The sequence below is a fragment of the Mercenaria mercenaria genome, chromosome 7 (assembly GCF_021730395.1).
Source record: "Mercenaria mercenaria strain notata chromosome 7, MADL_Memer_1, whole genome shotgun sequence".
Classification (NCBI taxonomy): domain Eukaryota; kingdom Metazoa; phylum Mollusca; class Bivalvia; order Venerida; family Veneridae; genus Mercenaria; species Mercenaria mercenaria.
The window spans coordinates 87,959,815-87,980,182 of NC_069367.1; the positions used below are offsets into that span (position 1 = coordinate 87,959,815).

The window sequence follows — 20,368 nt, forward strand, 5'->3', positions numbered from 1 at the left end:
ACTTTTTTGATATATTTAAGCCAAAACTAAACAAATATTGATGACGTCATAAAATAACGTTGCGTACACATGTGTACACATGTGACGTTGCGTAGCAACTACACATTTTTTATATGTCTGCCCTGATGATTATGACATGAAACCGGTAGGTAGACAGAAATACAGATAGAGGAAACCCATTGGATGTTTTTCTTTTTTATTTATATATATATATATATATATATATATATATATATATATGACATAGATCAGACTGAAAAATTAAATGTCAATGACTAGCGGTTCAAAGGGAAGTCATTCAAAAATATTTCTATTTTAAGCTCTAGTGGTCCCTCCCAGATATGAGGAAATTTAATATATGACTTTATAAGAATTCTACATAGCACATTTGATGAAGATCTATTCAAGGCTTCATAAGAAGAAGCTGTTCAAACATATTTCGATTTTTAGCTCTAGACTAGTGCTTTAGGGGCAATTGACCCCTTTTTGGAGAAATCTATTTTTAAATAAGGACTTTGTAAAAGTTGCTACAGGAAAGTTTGATGAAGATCCATTATATGGTTCATGAAAAGAAGATCTTTAAAAGTATTTCTACTTTACACTCTAGTGGTCAAAAAAGGCAGGGTTGCCACTTAGTTGAGAAAATGAAATTCCCTGACTTTTTCCTGACTAAACCATTCTTTTCACTGACCAATACCACCATATGTTTTCAACCTTCCCTACAGAAAACCAATCCACCCTTTTATATTTATTTTGTTTTAGATAAAACAAATTTTCATCAACAAATACCAAAAATATATGAGTGTAAACATAATGATGATAATTTAGTCAGTGATAATAAATGACTTGACTCGACTATAAACACACTCCTCACAAATGTGTTTAGAAATACTTATAAATACTGCTTGAAGGCTGCCATAGCCACTGACCATTTTAAACATCAATCTTCACTGATCATTATCAAGATTTCTCTTACAATTCACTGACCCTGAGAAAAAAAATCATTTTTCCCTGACTTTTCAAGGTAAGTGGTAACCCTGTTTGAATAAATTTGGAAGAAGACCTCATACTGATGTTACACATAAGTCTAATGAAGATTCACCCAGCAGTTCACAAGAAGAAGTCATTTACAGGATTTTCTAGTTTCAGCTCTAACCCATAAAAGAAGTACCCCCATCTGAACAAAACTTGGAGAGAACCTTAAAGTGATGCTACAGACCAAGTTTAATGAAGATCCATCAAGCCGTTCAGGAGAAGAAGTTGTTTGAACATTTTTCTATTTTTCACTCTTGTGGGGCCTTAAAACTATTGAACATATTTGACAAAGGACCTTGTCAAGATGATACAGGCCAGTTTTGGTGTTCTTCTCACCAGTTGTTTCAGAAGAAAAGAATCCTTACAAAGGACACTGGAAATCTGCCTTTACTAATAGCTCGTTGTGAACCTGTGGTTCAGGTGAGCTAAAAAAGGAAAGCTTCTCTGGTTAAACAAGGACCCTCTACCCAAAGTCAATTCCTTATGTAGGGATATATCAACAGCAGGTCAGAGGAGAACAGCCTTTTTATGAAATATTTGCTGATTATAATTGTGTGTAAACAATATTGCTAATGATTCAATTGATTTGTTTTATTCAAAGATTTTCACTTTGAATATAAGCCAAACAGTTGAATGTAAATACAGTCAGATATATTCAAGTAATTACCCCGAAATATGTAAATTTGTAAATGTACCCAGTACTTACACAGTAACAATAATAGAAGGCTTGTTGGTGTTTGCAGGAACATATTTCTGTACGAGAGCAAGCTTGGTGAAGCCAAACTTTGACACTGGTTCCTTACTGTCCTAACTTGGAAGGTCTGTGTCAACCTCGCCATCATCTTCAGCAATATGTAAACAGTACAAATCTGTGTTCTCTCTGAAATATTTGTAAACAACATACATCTGTGTTCCCTCTGAAATATATGTAAACAACATGCATCTGTGTTCACAAAATATATGTAAAAATATACATCTGTGTTCATTTCGGAAATATATTTAAACAACATGCATCTGTGTTCCCTCTGAAATATATGAAAGCAATACACATCTATGTTCCCTCTGAAATATATGTAAACATACACATCTGTGTTCCCTCTGAAATACATGTAAACAATATACATCTGTGTTCTCTCTGAATTATATGTAAACAATATACATCTGTGTTCCTTCTGAAATAGATGTAAACAAAATACACGTACATCTTTTACCTGTCCTAGGTAATATGGCAGTGCTTAGGGTCGAGCCCTGATGAGTAGTTCTATTGCAACAGTTGGTTACACAATGATAACCCCATAAAAAAGTTTGATAAAATGTATGTTCTCCTCATTAGCAATAAAATTACAACACTAACTTCAACATTACTGAAATGCTCACTTGAATGTAATAAAAACATTCTGAATGTATATTATTGTCTAACGCGCTTAACTTTTCTCAGTGCTTGACTCTGAATTAGAGCTTTGCCAGTAAAAAAACATCCAAGTTAAAAAGGGACATAACTCTGACAAAATTCAAATCAGAGTTATGGGGATTGTTTCTCCTGGAGTAGACTTTGATGGTAAACAAGTATTTTAAGTTTCAAGTCAAAAGCTTTGATAGTAACAGAGATATTTGACTTTATCAAAAACTTTAACCAAAAATTCTAAGTTAAAAAGGGGCATAATTCTGTCAAAATTCTAATCAGAGTTATGGGGATTGTTTCTCCTGGTGTAGACTGTTATAGTAAATAACTATTTTAAGTTTCAATCAATAGCTTTGGTAGTAACAGAGATATCTGACTTTATCAAAAACTTTAACCAACGGCGATGCTGATGCTGGGTTAAGTACAATAGCTCTACTTTTTCTTTGAAAAGTCGAGCTAAAAACCAAATTGCACAACTTCACATGCTTTTTTGAGATCAACTAAATGAAGCAGTTTTTACTACATCAAGGGCCAAAACTCTGGTCTTACCTGTGAAAACCCAAATTGCACAAATAACAATCCTATGGTGTTTGTGAACTTTTGGCCAAACACTTTATAAGAAATGCACAACACACTTGAAATTTCTCTTAAAATAATATTATGTACATGTGTTTTCACGACGGGACTTGATTATGTCTTCGAATTCTGAGATAAGTGTGTTGAGACATCAATTTTCAACTGTATTTGGACAAATTAATCTAAAGGAGGTATGTTACCTTCATATTTGTATGTGCCCATGTCCAACCGGAAGCTAATGTGACATTTACGATGACGTTTACGCCAAACCAAATGTGTTTGTATAACCATTCTTTAGAAAAAAAATCATGAACCCGTCTCCGATCTGATGCTTAATTGTTTAATAATGCAGAAATAATTAATAAATTGTCGCAGAAACGCTTCAAAACATTGTTGCTTTAAAATGACGTCATTGACGTCATGACGTTATGTGTCAGTTACCGCGCAAAATAAATAGCTTTTATTTTGAAAGTACGTAATTCTGTGCATTTTCTTTATTTGAACTATTAATTTTTAAACAGACATTATTTACTGAAATATTTTTATGTGTCTTTCGCTCTGGATAATAATCAGTATTTTGCTTCTTTTATATAGTTATACTGAAATGTTATGCGGAATGTAAGAAAATGGATGATGGTAACCAATGTTATTGTGAAGATAGCTGAGTGAAAGGTTACTTAATACGGCCATTTTCAAATAAAAATTGGGCAGTTTGATTTCTAATACCTATTTTTCCGTTTCCGTTGATAATTTGTTACTTATATATTAAAACTAAGCTCTAAAATTGTCCAAATTTCACTAGGAAATTGTGGTTTCTTGAATTAAAATGATGTTACCATGGAAACAAAGCCCGTTACCTATATATCTAATTGTAAAATTCAAAAGCGTTGATACTGATCTATTTAAGGAACACAGCTTCAGCATTTTATTTTCATTTCAACAATATCCATAATAACAATAGCAGCATGCAGAACGATTTTTCCATAAAAATGTCAGACGAGGGGTGCTGCTGTAAGTATCTTAAGCTGTGAAGTTTGTTTAAATAATATAAATTATTTCTTTAAAATAATTTCATTTATTCCTCGAGACTTAAAATGTTTGTTAGTTGGTAAGGATTCGGGATTAATCGGCCTTTATTATTCAGTTGAACTGGTTCTCGTTTTATCAATACAGTACTGATGTGCATGTTCAGCAAGCCGAGAACACAGCCAGTTGTTCGATATAAAAGCAAAAAGCCCGTGCAGATTTCTCACATTGCGTCTGAAAGGGCGAATAGACCGTTATTATACACTGACTGACAGAATCTACAGTTCTTCTACATGTCGTTCAGTAAAGATAAACTTACCCTCCCGCCACACCCCTAAAGTTGCTAATGCAGTAGTTTTTTATGGTTAACTTATTTTTTTTTTTTTTTTTTTTTTGGTGAAAGACCTGACATTCTGGAGAAATTTGTGTCAGATTTGCTGCGTTTTGTATTATACTTTCAGGGTACAGATTTCTTATATGGCGTTTATTGAAGATGTCAGTGAGCTGTTAGTGCAACGTACACTGTGAAGTCTCCGATATCCCAATTATAATCATACTCAAAGAAGTTACGAATGAATGTTCTGTGATAGAAGCCAAGTCGAAGGAACTTCAAAGTACCGTAGATACTTCCTGGGAATTAACTTTTGGATAGTTCCCGATTTATGGAATTCAGGTGTATTGTGTTGATAAATAACAGCATTCGTTAGAATGTTTTTAACTGGAACTGTCTGCTTTTTTAGGATATCGGAAATTAAATTAATGTTTAAGACATTTTCTGTAAAAGAATATATAGGAAAGAAATTACATGAACTTGTGTATTACTTTGGCTTAGGTATTTTCATTTATATCTTAGCTTCTAGATAAAAGATAAGGCTCACTGGCAGTTATTTATGTGTTTTGTAATTTTAATGAATCGGTAATTATACCTTAAATGTTAGGACTGTCGCTCAAATAATGTTGAATGGAGGGGATCAGGCGAGATATCGAGTTAATTAGATTGCTAAACAATAACCGGTTGGGTGTTTGTTTTGTGGCGATTTATACGGTAGACGCCGAACTAGAGATATATCTATGCGTTTGGTGTGATGAATTTTATTCGGAACAGTTCAGTGTAATTTGCGTTGTCGTCTGTCAGTTATGGACACGGTCCGCTCAGTTTGGTGAAGCTATGTTTGCCTTTACCGGGCCTATCACAAGGGCATTATTGTCTTAAACAGTGCACCAAAGGTTGTTCATTGCAAAAGATGCACCTTGCTATTTAAGGTTGGTTGACCTGAATTTGCTTCGGGTCACTAGGATTTCGTCCTTATAGTACTGGCGAGTCCTAGATTGCATTGCGTTGCGTTGCATTGCTTGCTTGTGAAGTGGTTGTAGTGCACCACTATAGGTTCTGGTGATGCCTAGGTTGCTTTGCTTTTTTGCGTAGTGAAGCTTCTATAGTGAATAATTACAGTATTGGCGAAACCTAGGTTGTGTCTGTAATGTATCACTATGGTACTGGTGAAGCCCAAGTTGCATTCCGTTGTCCGTAGTGCTTCACTATAGTGTTGGTAATGCCTATGTTGCGTTGTTTCTTGCGATATGAAGTGTCTGTAATGCATCACAATGGTACTGGTGAGGCCCTGTTTGCATTCCGTTGTCTGTAATGCTTCACTATAATGTTGTGTGGTGCTTATGTTGCGTTGCTTCTTGCAAGGTGAAGTGTGTCTGGGGTGCATCAGTTGATGTTTTGTGTGGTAGGCCCGGTCAGTCCGTATTTTAGTTTTACTAGCTGAAGAAATGGGCTGTCTCATGAATATTTAACGCGTGCCGTTTTCGTGGACAATAATGTCAATATTGTCGTTCTTGTTTTAGCACAGACATATATCAGACAGCTTTCTAGCACTGAGTGTTTGGTAACAGCTCTTGACTTGCTTCGTGGCATCGTTCTGGTGCGGAGCCGTGGTGAGCTGAGGTCTGCTGTCATACATTCGGGTGTGGTCCGTGTGCTGGGTGCCGTCTGCGGTTTTTAGGGGTCATCGCATCGCGTGTTGTCTCATGCTTGCGCCTGGTCTCCTCTCGCTTGAAGATAGAGCGGCCAAAAACATGCCAACTTAACTTTTCAATGTTTTTCTCAGATCTATTGATGCATTTACCTTAGCAGATGTAGAATATATTAATTTAGAAATCAAGTATTTTAAGTCATTTGTTCGTCATAATGTGTTATCTGATCTTAAAACATTTAACAGTATAACAATGAGATAAATAAAAGACAAAGAATGGTACATGTTCTTATTTTATGTCGAGTAATATGGAATAAATGTAAATAACACGAAAATATTACCTACGTTAGAATTAAAACGTTTTAAAGCTACATTAACAAGAAAGATATCTTATTGAATATTTTTTTTTATAAGAAATTATGATAAAAAGCAAGATATAAGCTATTTTAAACATCTCTGTTGCCATGGTTACTTTAAACTTTAAGAAAAATAGGGTACCATGTAAAGTGCTTGGTATTTTACTAATAATATTACCCCAATATTCCATGTTGGTCATTAACAGAATGGCACTGAAGCCGTCGGAAAACCCGTTTTCATACATAGTTGTTTAACAAGAGGGCCATGATGGCCCTATATCGCTCACCTGTTATCACTGCACTTGAGGACAAGAAGGCCCTCAGAAAAAATATCTAAGTCCAAAGGACAGGAACAACAAAGGGAAGAAATTTAACAAAAAACAAAAAAAAATTCTTACAAGGTATAGATATGTCAAAATACACCTAAAAATTGAAAGTACCATCTATGTTCCCTATGGCCAATAATAAAAAAGTTACTAAAAATAAGCTATTTATAGTAAATTAAAAGGGAAGTAATTAAAAAAAATACTGTAAGTGAACAAAAGAAGGATCTGCCAAATACATCTGTTGACATAAATGAAATTTCAGACCAGTATCTTCATTAGTTATGGAGATATACCCATTTTAATTTAAAATAAAGGGAGGTAATTTGACATAAAATCAGTCAACAGTTATCTACCCTGATTGTCTCAGTCCAACCAATAACAATAATGAAATTTCAAATAAGTCCTGTAAGTACTTACTGATATAAATCCATTTTGATTACAATCAGGGGAGGTAATCAGATATAAAACAACTCTGGAACCTACGATTGGATCTGATTTGTCATGGAATCCAAGATTTATTGTTGCTGAAGATATTTTGGAAGTTTGTATCAAATAAAACTAAAAATGAAGTCTCTATCTGGCTGCAAAAGCCAAAATAACCAATTTTGGACCTTTAAGGGGCCATAACTCTGGAACCCATGAAGGAATCTGACCAGTTCAAGAAAAGAAGCAAGATCTTGTGATGATACAAGTTGTGTGCAAGTTTGGTTAAAATCAAATCATAAATGAAGCTTCTATTGTGCAGACAAGGTCAAAATAGCTAATTTTGGCCCTTTCAGGGGCCATAACTCTGGAACCCATTATGGGATCTGGCCGGTTCAAGAAAGGAACCAAGATCTTATGGTGACACAAGTTTTGTGCGAGATTGATTAAATGCAAATCATAAATGAAGCTGCTATTGTGCAGACAAGGTCAAAATAGCTAATTCTGGCCCTTTCAGGGGCCATAACTCTGGAACCCATAATGGAATCTGGACAGTTCAAGAAAGGAACCAAGATCTTATGGTCATACAAGTTGTGTGCAAGTTTGGTAAAATCCAAATCATAAATAAAGCTGCTATTGTGCAGACAAGGTCAAAATAGCTAATTTTGGCCCTTTCAGGGGCCATAACTCTGGAACCCATAATGGAATCTGGCCAGTTCAAGAAAGGAACCAAGATCTTATGGTGATACAAGTTGTGTGCCAGTTTGGTAAAAATCAAATCATAAATAAAGCTGCTATTGTGCAGACAAGGTTAAAATAGCTAATTTTGGCCCTTTCAGGGGCCATAACTCTGGAACCCATAATGGGATCTGGCCAGTTCAAGAAAGGAACCGTGATCTTATGGTGATACAAGTTGTGTGCAAGTTTGGTTAAAATAAAATCATAAATGAAACCACTATCTTGCAGACAAGAAATTGTTGACGGACGCACAAACGGACGGACGGATTGACGACAGACGATGGACTAAGGGTGATCACAAAAGCTCACCTTGTCACTATGTGACAGGTGAGCTAACAAGAGCTGTCTGATGACAGCGCGCTCGACTATTCGAAGAACTGATTGAAGAATGGTGTCAAAATATTTCCACGGATATTCAGACAAAAGAAATAAATAGATTAGACAAACAATGTTCCTGTATTACTTTGATTTCGGTAAGTCTTGCACTAAATGGCAATATATGAGCCAATTTCAAAGTCCAAAAAGGGCCATAATTCAGTCAAAATAGTTATGTACTCTTGCCTACAGATGGAAATCATAATGATAAACAAGTGTTCAAAGTTTAAAAGCCATATGTCAAATAGTTTTGACAAAACATGGACTTGTATGGAAACAGAACAAATTTCAAAGTCCAAAATGGGCCATAATTCAGCCAAAATAGATGACAGAGTTATGTTCTCTTTCCTACAGATAGAGACTATTATACTAAACAAGTGATAAAAGTTTCAAAGCCATATGTCAAACACTTTACAAAAAATATGAACTGGTACGAAAAACTTTACCAAGATTTCTCAGTAAAAAGGGCCATAATTCAGCCAAAATCCTTGATGGAGTTATGTACTCTTGCCTATAACTGGACAAGCTGATGGTAAACAGGTGTTGAAAGTTTCAAAGCTTTATCTTAAAAGATTTTGTCAAAATATGAACTGGTACGAAATATTAACCCAGATTTCTAAGTCAAAAAGGGCCATAATTCAGCCAAAATCCTTGATGGAGTTATGTACTCTTGCCTATAACTGGACATGATGATGGTTAACAAGTGTTGAAAGTTTCAAAGCTTTATCTCAAAAGATATTGTCAAAATATGAACTGGTACGAAAAACTTAACCATGATTTCTAAGTCAAAAGGGGCCATAATTCAGTCAAAATCCTTGATGGAGTTATGTGCTCTTGCCTATAACTGGACATGGTGATGGTAAACAAGTGTTGAAAGTTTCAAAGCTTTATCTCAAAAGACTTTGTCAAGATGTGGACTGGTACGAAATATTAACCCAGATTTCTAAGTCAAAAAGGACCATAATTCAGCCAAAATCCTTGATGGAGTTATGTGCTCTTGCCTATGTCGTAAACCCCCGTCCCGGGGTTAAATTGTTCAACGAGGACCTAAAATATGGTTGTTTGCAATTTTCTGATTGCTCGAGTTTTGGGGGTAAATGTTCAGGATGACCGACACCACTGGCTTAATTAATTTAAGGAAAAGCCAGATTCCTTTTGAAGCCACTTTCTGGGCTATTTCAAAGTTATTATAATGCCAAGTGCTGTAATAATAAGTTCAATTGTTATAACATCACTTAGATTATAATTTGGAAAAAGTCAACACATTATGTAGAATTAAATGAAGACACAAGAGTAAGTCCAGTTTTATAAATCTATTAAATCAAAACAGGAAGGTCTAATACGGGGAGTAGAAACTCCGTATAAATCAATACATTTATCTGTATTATGCTGTCGTCCATACCTGTAAATATCGACCAGTCGTTAGCGATCGATATTTTGTTTTCGCCACTATCGATTAGCGTGTAATTAGCATATTACCTCATGTTAATCATGGAGCTATAACACTTTTTGTTCAAAGGGTTTACCAGTCACATGTTAAGTGGCGATAATTAGATGATCAGAGATTGATCTAAAGGGATTCCGAAGGAAAAACAGCATGCGGCTGCATGTGGTGTTATGCTTAATTATTATGAATTAACTCGAGCTCACTTCCCTGAAGAAATATTTTACCACGTAACTTCAAACCTTTATCAAAGGACCAATTTTTGTTGGATTTGAATAAATAAAATGGAAAAAACCAGAAAGCTGACACTTGTCTTAATCTTGTAGAGCCATAATTATAATTATTGTTTATAATGTCAGATTTCTACATACAGAAACAAACATTCTTCTTGAACGCAGAGAATGTTTCAAACGAAATTGTTGTTTAAACTCCAAAAATTAGTTTAATAATTTAATCTTAAAACTGATGTGTGAAAAATACAATGTATTTAAATTAAAATAACAATATTTTTTTTTTTTAAAAAGGCCGACAACGAAGTTACATTTAGTATTTTGAACTTTTAGATACAACTGCAGAAAATCATCTAGGTTTAACACGCATTTAAATGGTGAAGAACAAAGCAATATCATAAACAAATATTTTCAGGCAACAGTTTACAGTTTCGACTTGCTATTTTCATTAGAATATGTCCTAATTTTATTGTTCTAAATACTCTGAATCAACAAGGCAAATATCATGTAAAAAACGACATCTTTCTTTCTGGGTAAGACAAGCCTAGATTTAGCCAGTTTCACAGGGCGAAAAGTAACAATAATGTAGATATTTTCCATTTAAAAACAGATGCAGGCAATAATTTCATGGCAGAACTATTGTTTTCAACAAAAAATTCAACAAATGCTTTCCCAGATTTTCACTGAAAGGACAAGTTAAACTGTAAGGCGTAAGTGTTTGAGTAATAGCAGAATAACCTACGGCATACGCTTCAATCGGACGACAGCATAAGATAAGATAAATGCCGGTTTCCAGTCCCCGTATCAGTTGTTCCAGATCAAAAGTACACTCATAACCACACATTCACAACTGCAAAGATATAAATTATGTCTACAAATAAGCTTCTACAATTACTATATACACCAGTTATGCAGTTTAGTTCCTTTAAGAACATGTCAAAATTATCAGAAAAGTCCAAATAAAATGCATGTAATAATTCCAGTAATTTTCTTAAGCAAATGAATTAAACTCCAAATTTCTAAATTATTCCCCAATAAAAATAAGTCCAAAGTTCCTAAAATTGGCTCCAAATTTCCAATATTTTCCTAACAAAGTGAAGTGTTTAATCCAAAAGTGTAAACTAGAAGAGCCCAGAAATAACTGATAAGCCCATATTTATAGAGAAGCACCAAAAATGCTGCAATCTGATTGGTCAATGACATTTTCCCAAATATGTAAAACTTTTCTCACCAAATGCAAGAAACAGAATAAATGTCATCAAAAACCAATTACATAAACACAAACTAGAAGAAAAACTGCACCTTATCAGTATATTTCAAATTACAAATAATGCTTTAAAAGCACTAAAATCAAGTGTCAAAGAGTTGACACACAAATTCTCCCAAAGATATCCAATATGGCTGCCAAAATCAGTCTTCACATCTAAGGGCCATTTTTAAAGGATTGCAACAGAACAGGGCTTCTAAAAAATCTACAAAATTTCACATAACTAAAAATTAATATCCCTGACATGACAGTTAAGTTTCAGACCTGAACAATATCTCTAAATATTTTTAATAAATAATTTCATTGGTCAGCTCTAGTCTGTAAGAAGTGGACTAGCAAAAATGTAAGCAAAGTAGATTTTTCATAATTACTTTAAAGCTACATAATGTCATGTCCTCAAACTTTACATAAATATTAAGACATATATTTATAATATATTGAAAGTGGATATACCATGGCAAAATATAAAATATGTATTTAGGAGCATTTAATGGTTTCTGCTGATAAACTTTCTCGAAGTCGGGAGTTTTTTAGGTATATTTTTGGGAATAACTCGACCAATATTTACTCAATAAGGGTCAAACTTTCAGCAAAGCTCTGTCATAATGTATTCTTTAATGTACGGTAAAAGAACATGGTAACTAAAACTATTTATTTAGATATTTACAAAAAGCAAAATATTTCTGAGCCAAAACCCAGGTTTACCACACCTATAACTGGACATGGTGATGGTAAAAAGTGCTGAAAGTTTCAAAGCTTTATCTCAAAAGACTTTGTCAAAATATGAACTGGTACGAAAAACTTAACCATGATTTCTAAGTCAAAAGGGGCCATAATTCAGCCAAAATCGTTGATGGAGTTATGTGCTCTTGCCTATAACTGGCCATGATGATGGTAAACAAGTGTTGAAAGTTTCAAAGCTTTATCTCAAAAGACTTTGTCAAAATGTGGACTGGTACGAAAAACTTAACCCAAGGTGTGACGCCGACGCCGTGGTGAGTAGGATAGCTCTACTTATTCTTCGAATAGTCGAGCTAAAAATGAGAGAAAATGTGTTACCATGGAAACATGAGCCCCGGGACATATATATTTCAAGCTTATATTAGAAAGCTAACGTGCATACTAGAAAAAATATTAATTATGCAGACTTCTACGGATAACAATAAAACCAAAATGCACTGAAAACTGTTAAATATACGTATTTTCCTTCTCCTTTCTATATAAAATACCTTCAGAGGATCATGTTCCTCAAACCTGTATAAAAATTGTACTTGAAGGGCCAGAGATAAAAGAAATTGAGATTATAACAGTCAAAACATTAAATTACACGAAATACAAAAAAATGCTGCGGTTAAACTAATCTGAATTTACCCTGGTAACAAGGTAACCTACCTCCTTAACACCCAGGTATCCTGTTAGACATTTCGCTGAATGTGTTGAATGTAAACATAGCTACTACATTTTAGCCCTAGAACAGTTTTGTCTTATTTCTCAAAAGAAACTAAGGGTAACTCACTGTAGAGAAGGCTCCCTCATTTCTATCGTATACTGCCAACATATCAAGCCAACAAGGTCCTGTATCTTGGCTGTTGCTATCACCACTACTGTCATAGGTTATGGCCGATCCTCTGGTGGGACCATTGTCAGGAAAATATCTATCTTCTTTGTGGATACACCAACACTGGCCTATAACAAATACATAATCTACTTGTCATTCACAACAAAACACCTTTAATTTCTGTTCAGAAACTATATTAACAAGAGCTGTCCGTAAGACAGCCAAGCTCGACTATTCGAAATATTGTCCCAGAAGCAGGAAAATATTACCCAAAATGTTAAAATATCACAAGAGTTTTAAGTTCAAAAGGGGACATAATTTGACCAAAATGCATATCAGAGTTATGGTACTTGATGATATCAACTACTGTAAACCTAGAAATGTTTTCGCGCTTTTTAAATTAGCGCCTTTCGTGGATAGTATATTTCCGTGACATTAAATAGCCGCGAAAAACTCTGATCTAACAAAAACGCGAAAGATTCTAGCTTCAGCTTAAATAGATCGCTATAAAATTGTTCTGTACTTAAACATACCTGGATATTAATGACTCAAATTCCAGAACCATAACTGTATAAAATGAGTGCACAAGTCCACATTAACTCAATTTATTGACAAGTTATTTCTGTATGATGTAACAGCCTTTTCAATATCGATCCGTCAGGCAAACAGGGGATAAAAACAGAAACAATATGCATCTATCGAACGACATATACATGTAATTTGTAGTCGGCAGGCAATGCGATATATTATTTGTAAGTAAAATATTGTGTCTATTTCTGCTAAGTGTGGTTTAATCGCCTAACAAATGATACTGCTTTATAGCCTTTAAATGGCAAACAAATGACAGTGTGATAACAGCAATTTACTGACTGTCAATAATCGGGTGTGTGAAAAAGTCCGTATCTAAAAAGGATTTCTTTCTATCTGTTCTGGGGGTTTTATCTCACGCTGTATGTCTGGTCAGATCGCTCTGTGTCTGTACTAGTAGAGGATGATTTTCGAGCCCTGTGTGGCTACGTTTCCTATTTGTAAACCGCCTTTGAACGCGTTTATTGTGAAAAGGGCGCTATATAAATCTGGTATAATAATAACCGTTGATATGGACGAAATTGATTGGGGTACATTTATAATTAAAGGGTACAAAAACTGAACGTTTTCGAGAATACTATCAATGCAACTATGCCGTGACACTTACCCTAGTATACTAAATATGTTCACTTGCGACTTCATTTTCGCGGGATTCGCAATGGATATGGTTCCGCGAATATTTGTATCCGCGAAAATGTCCACGTTTTGAAAAACGTGAAACATAGTTTCCGCGAACATTTCTAGGTTTACAGTAGTTTTATAACCCCGAAGACGCAAGTGAAGTTTCAATTCAACATCTGCATTAGTTTAGGTGATAGTAAGTTGCATGTAAAACTTAAACCAAAATTTTTTAAGTCCAAAAGGGGGCATAATTTGCCCAAAATACATGTCAGAGTTATGAGACTTGACCCAGTGAGGTTGTTAAATTATCTAGAAAAAGAAAAAAGAAATTTCAAATCTATATGCTTTAAGTAATAGCTGTATGTACTTGCACACAAAACTTGAACCAGAATTTTCCAAGTCCAAAAGGGGGCATAATTTGGCCAAAATGAAGGTCAGAGTTATGGGACTTGATGCTATCAACTAGTTTTATATCCCCCAAAGACACATGTGAAGTTTCAATTCAATATCTATCTGCATTAGTTTTGGAGATAGTAACTTGCATGTAAAATTTTAACCAGAATTTTCTAAGTCCAAACGGGGGCATAATTTGCCCAAAATACATGTCAGAGTAATGAGACTTGACCCAGTGAGGTTGGTAATTGATCTAGAAAAAGAAAAAATAAATTTCAAAGCTATATGCCTTTTAGTAAGAGCTGTATGTACTTGCATGCAAAACTTTAACCAGGATTTTTTAAGTCCAAAAAGGGGCATAATTTGACCAAAATGAAGGTCAGAGTAATGGGACTTGGTGCTATCAACTAGTTTTATAACCCCGAAGACACAAGTGAAGTTTCAATTCAATATCTGCATTAGTTTTGGAGATAGTAACTTGCATGTAAAACTTTAACCAGAATTTTCTATTAAGTCCAAAAAGGCATAATTTGTTCAAAATACATGTCAGAGTTATGGAACTTGACCCAGTGAGGTTGGTAATTGACATAGAAAAAGAAAAAGTAAGTTCCAAAGCTATATGTCTTTAAATGATAGCTGTATGTACTTGCATGCAAAAACTTAACCAAGGTGTGACGCTGATGCCAGGGTGAGTAGAATAGCTGGACTATTCTTCTACTAGCAAAACTTGGAAAAATATAACCGGACATTTAAGCACTCTTAAGATATCAAATAAATAAGTAACCAATCTTTGTAACTACAAAAGTAACTAGAGCTATCACTAAAGGTGATGAATGTACCCCCCGCATGCTTTGACACAGTACATTGCAATTTGAAGCACACAAGATTGCATAGTTATGTGGACTGTATGTATATAGACTGTATGTATACAGTATAGTAACAAAAAACAAAGTCCCATAACTATGCAGAATATTTATCTAAAAGAATGTAACATGCACCATGCACAACTAGGGTTGGTACTGATCACTTGTGTGAAGTTTCATTAAATTGTGTGCAAGGGTTTGGTAGATTAGGCACGCACAAGATTGCATATGCAGACTGTATGTACATAGTATGTTAACAAGAAACAAAGTCCCATAACTGTGCAATTTTTGTTGCTGAAAGAACCTAACATGCCCCATGCACAACTACTGTTGTTACTGATCACTTGTGTGAAGTTTCATTAAATTGTGTCAAGGGGATGAGGAGAGATGGTGCGCACAAGATTGTGTCTATGTATATAGTATAGTAACAAAAATAAAGTCCCATAACTCTGCAAAATTTTTTTCTTAAAGAACCTAATATGCCCCATGCACAACTACTGTTGGTACTGATCAGTTGTGTGAAGTTTCATTAAATTGTGTCAAGGGGATGAGGAGAGATGGTGCGCACAAGATTGTGTCTATGTATATAGTATAGTAACAAAAAAACAAAGTCCCATAACTCTGCAAAATTTTTTTCTAAAAGAACCTAACATGCCCCATGCACAACTACTGTTGGTACTGATCACTTGTGTGAAGTTTCATTAAATTCTGTCAAGGGGATAAGGAGAGATGGTGCGCACAAGATTGCGTCTACGGACAGACGGACAGACAGACAGACGGACGGACAGACAACCTGAAACCAGTACCCCCCCTTACAACTTTGTTGTCGGGGGGTACAATAAATATTCCTAACTCACATTCTGGGTTAACTGACTGTTCTACACACAAGAAACAAGCAAAGAAGCTGTTTCAAATAGCTCAGATGATAATTACAGTTATTTGCGATAAGGGTATGTTAACTAGCATTCCGCTGGTATTTACACTTTTCCTGCCATGTCTATAAAACAGAATGGGTTCTGCATCAATTGTATTGATACATACAATCTTGTTACATGCTGAATACAACAGACTGCCTTTGAAAAAACATATGTACCTGATTATGCCTGTTTAGGTTACCATAAAAACACAGTAAGTTAATAATTTTTGGATCTTAATCGGGGCAATAAATAGAAAGACTGGATTCCTTTACTGGGTCAACTTAAATCATGAATCAACATTATGTGACACATACATCTTGAAACAGGCCTGAAGTAATGTGGATTGCTACACTGCACAAATCAACATCAACCTGTAATTCAAGTTTTAAGTCAATATCTTGAATAGTTTGGAAGTTCTGCTCTGTACACTAAATACAAAAGATCTGAACTCAGTTTGTGACCTTGACCTTTGATCTAGAGACCAGGTTCATGTGCTGTGTGATCTCATCACTGCCTCTGTTATCTTATTGCTGCCTATGTATATGCCAAGTCTGAAATGGTTATCAAGTTCTGCTTTGCACACAAAATATGACAGACAGATTTGACCTTGTTGTGACATTGACTGTTGACCTGCAGATCTTGTTCATGCACTCTGTACATCATCTCATTGCCACATACAAGATTGAAGTCAGTACCTTGAATGGTTATTATGTTATGGTCCAGACACGAAATATGAAGCGCAAATTTAACCTTAGAGCTCCATGTACGACCTAAAACTTTGAAAAACTGACCTGTTTTATCAGCTCTACACTTCACCTCATCGCCACCTACTTGTATGCTAAGTTTAAGTCAATACCTTGAACATTTCTCAAATTATGCTCCGGACACCTACCTGATTAATGTGCTCTGCATATCGCTTCATTTCCATTTACCAATACATCAAAAACTCAATACCTTGAAGGCTTGAATTGTTCTTGAATTATGCTCTGGACACAAATATGAAGGATGGATGCACAGATGCACATGCCATTACACAATACGTCCCTTTTTTTAAAACAGCCGTATAAAATGGTGCATACTTTTTACAATCAAAATTTCGAGGTTAAGATCACTTTCACAATCTGCATATAAAAAGTTACGTATCTATAATTACACAATTACCTTGCCATCAAACTTGGCGTATTCTAGGAAGGGGTTTTCTCCCATACTGGCACTGCTATCCAACTGCTCGGACAACCTGGAGATCAGAGAAGTATCACTCCACTTCAGTGGTGATAAATCTTTCTTCTCAAACAAATGACCTTTCTGCTCCGCTGAAAGTACAACAACTCAACTGTGCAACCCATGTTCTAATTTCTATATTAATAGCAGAAATGTTACATATACAAAGAAACAAATAATCAATACAGTCAATATTCCAAATTAAAAGCCGCCGTGGTTCTTTTGGTAAGTTGTTTTGATCGTGGGGTAGTGTTATTACTAGGAAATTCAGGCATGGCTTTCATAAGGTCTTAGTGACATTCTTAAATTGAAGACTCATTTCAAAACTTGGTCTCAACATTAAATGCATTCCCGAGATGCAGACAAGGGCATGTTCATTTGAAAAAGTACGGTAATTGATGAAATTGATGATTATTTTGCTTTTTTTATAACTGATTACTTCATGATACAGCAAAATTTATTAATTATGGTTACTATGATCCTTGCCTTTAATCAATTAAATTATGATTAAAGTAATCAGCAAAATACATGATTAACAAGCAAATTCGATGAATTGGTATCCCCAGCCGAAAGGGTTTGTGGTCAGGAATGGCAAAAAAATATATCCGGCAAAAAGTTAAGGATGTTACTAAGAAGCAAAAGAAGCAAATAATTTCATTTGTCAAAGTCAATTTAACAAAAAAAATGAATGCTATTTTTTGGTTGGGGGAGTGGGGGCTGTGGGGGTGACTGGGTGAGGGTACAAAACATCGATTATTGTCATTGATTATCGATGTTGATTATAAATATTGAAATATGGATGGTAAATTTTAAAAAAGAAAAAAAAAGTGGGGGTTGGGGGTGAGGTGGGGGAACAGTACAACTTTGCATGTTGATAAATATTCATGGAAGGTTTGAAAAAAATAATAAAAAAAAGGAAATAATTTTTTTTTGGGGGTGGGGTTGGGAGGGGGAGGGTGTGTGACAAAGGCAAGGGTGGTGACCAGGTGTGGGTACACAACTTCACATGTTTATAATAAATGTTCATGGAAAAGAATGAAATAAGTTTTATGAAATTCTACCAATTGGTTGGTTTGTTATGTACAAATCTGTAGATTTTCAAACAATTAAAGGGCAATAACTCTTAGGAAAATTGACCAATTGAAAAAAAAAAAAATGACAGACATCACCGAAGTATGTTGATTCATATTTATTTTAAGTTTCATGAAATTCTACCAGCTTGTTACTGAGAAATGGCTGCAGACGTGGATTTTTCATTAAATCAAGGGCAATAACTCTAAGGGAAATTGACCAATCCAAAACAAAACTTGATGGGCATCATTACAGTATGTTGGTTGATATTTATTTGAAGTTTTATGAAATTCTACCTGCTAGTTACTGAGAAATGGCTGCGGACGGATATTTTTGGGCATTTTTCATTAAATCAAGGGGAATAACTCTAAGGGAAATTGACCAATCCCAAAAAAAACTTGACGGGCATCATCGCAGTATGTTGGTTCATGTTTATTTCAAGTTTCATGAAATTCTACCTGTTAGTTACTGAGAAATGGCTGCGGACGGACGGACGGACGCACGCAAGCACGGATGTGATGGACGGACAACGCCATTTCAATACCCCCCTCCCGATTTCATCGGCGGGGGATAATAACTAAGTCTGATTACAGAGAATTATTAACTGATCATTAATCATTATGATTACATATATCTGCTGAGATGTTGATTGTAAATAAGAGTTTGATCCTTTTTTTACACTTGAAATTAAAAGCACTTTAAGTATTGAAATCTGATTGCCATGCCATGTACTATGTTGTATCAATTTACTGTTAAATCTTTTTCAGTAATTCAGTAAATGTCAACATTTAGACAGATTTTGCCAAGTCAGTAAGAGGAAAGTCTTATTAAATATTTATTTTACTAGTATTTTTTAAAATGATAATCACTTTATATGACTTCAACATACACATCCAGGTGGAAATTACATATTAATATATTTGAAAACATACCGTTATACTGTAAGTTGGCATCTTTCCAGGGTATATTCTTCACTTTGCTCTGGTTTCTCTTTTCTTTCTTCATTCTTTCCAGCCTCTGTGCTGTGTTAGATCTTCGTCGATGTGCTCCTACAAGTAAAGTAAATACAGCAATTACCCAAAACATAAATACAGTACATAACAACATTATAAACTCACTGCCTCAGGACGGTTTCAATGCTCTTACTGTCACAGTTCCGTCCAGAATGATTCAGACTTCAACTACGGACATGAATTCTTTCTTTTTATAATGGTATACTGGTTTGCACTTCATACATCATGTTACATTCAACACATATAATAAAACCTCATTAAATACACCAACAAATGCAAAGAACTCCCTATAAAGGCTAATATTTTTCTTTCTTTTTAAGTCTGTTCTTAGTGAATTACTGTGGCATAAAATACAGGAGTTCCAATTTACATGAAAAGAAGAGTGAACAGTAATCAAATCATCTTCAACCCTTAGCCTGATAAATTTCTAAAATGGACTGGTCCATCATTCAGTCTGGGCAAAACCATTTAACATTCAAAGGGGTGTTCACTGAAAATATACTGACTGTATAGCAAACAGTGCAGACAATGATCAGCCATGGATGTGCAGTCTGCACCAGGGCTCCGGAAATTTTGAGAACTCAATCGGTCCGAAACGAAAATCATAACATCGGCGCTACCCCACCCACCGCATTACCAATAAATAGGCACAAGACCACAGTTATTTGCCCTTGGTTGACCACAATACGGAAGTGCATGGTTACGCGGAAAATAGTTCCTCTGTTTGATGGTAAATATTGGTGAATTTTTGAGTGAAAGACCTGCAATAAATGGCATGATTTAATAGAGGAGATATGAAACAGTAGGTACATGTACAACAATTTGACAGAATGAGAATGTCAGAATACGCATAACATGACTTTTTGATAGAGCCTGTTTTGCCTGTTTGCGGCCATCTAGAGAGTATTCTTCATACGCATGTAATTTGGTTCAAAATGGTGGA

At 34.9% G+C, this 20,368-nt stretch overlaps 1 pseudogene; it reads right to left on the reverse strand.

Annotated features, from left to right (window-relative positions):
• The window catches only part of LOC128546225 (target of rapamycin complex 2 subunit MAPKAP1-like), a 32,728-nt pseudogene extending 12,885 nt beyond the window's left edge, over nt 1–19,843 (reverse strand).
• Between the last annotated feature and the right edge of the window lie 525 nt (nt 19,844–20,368).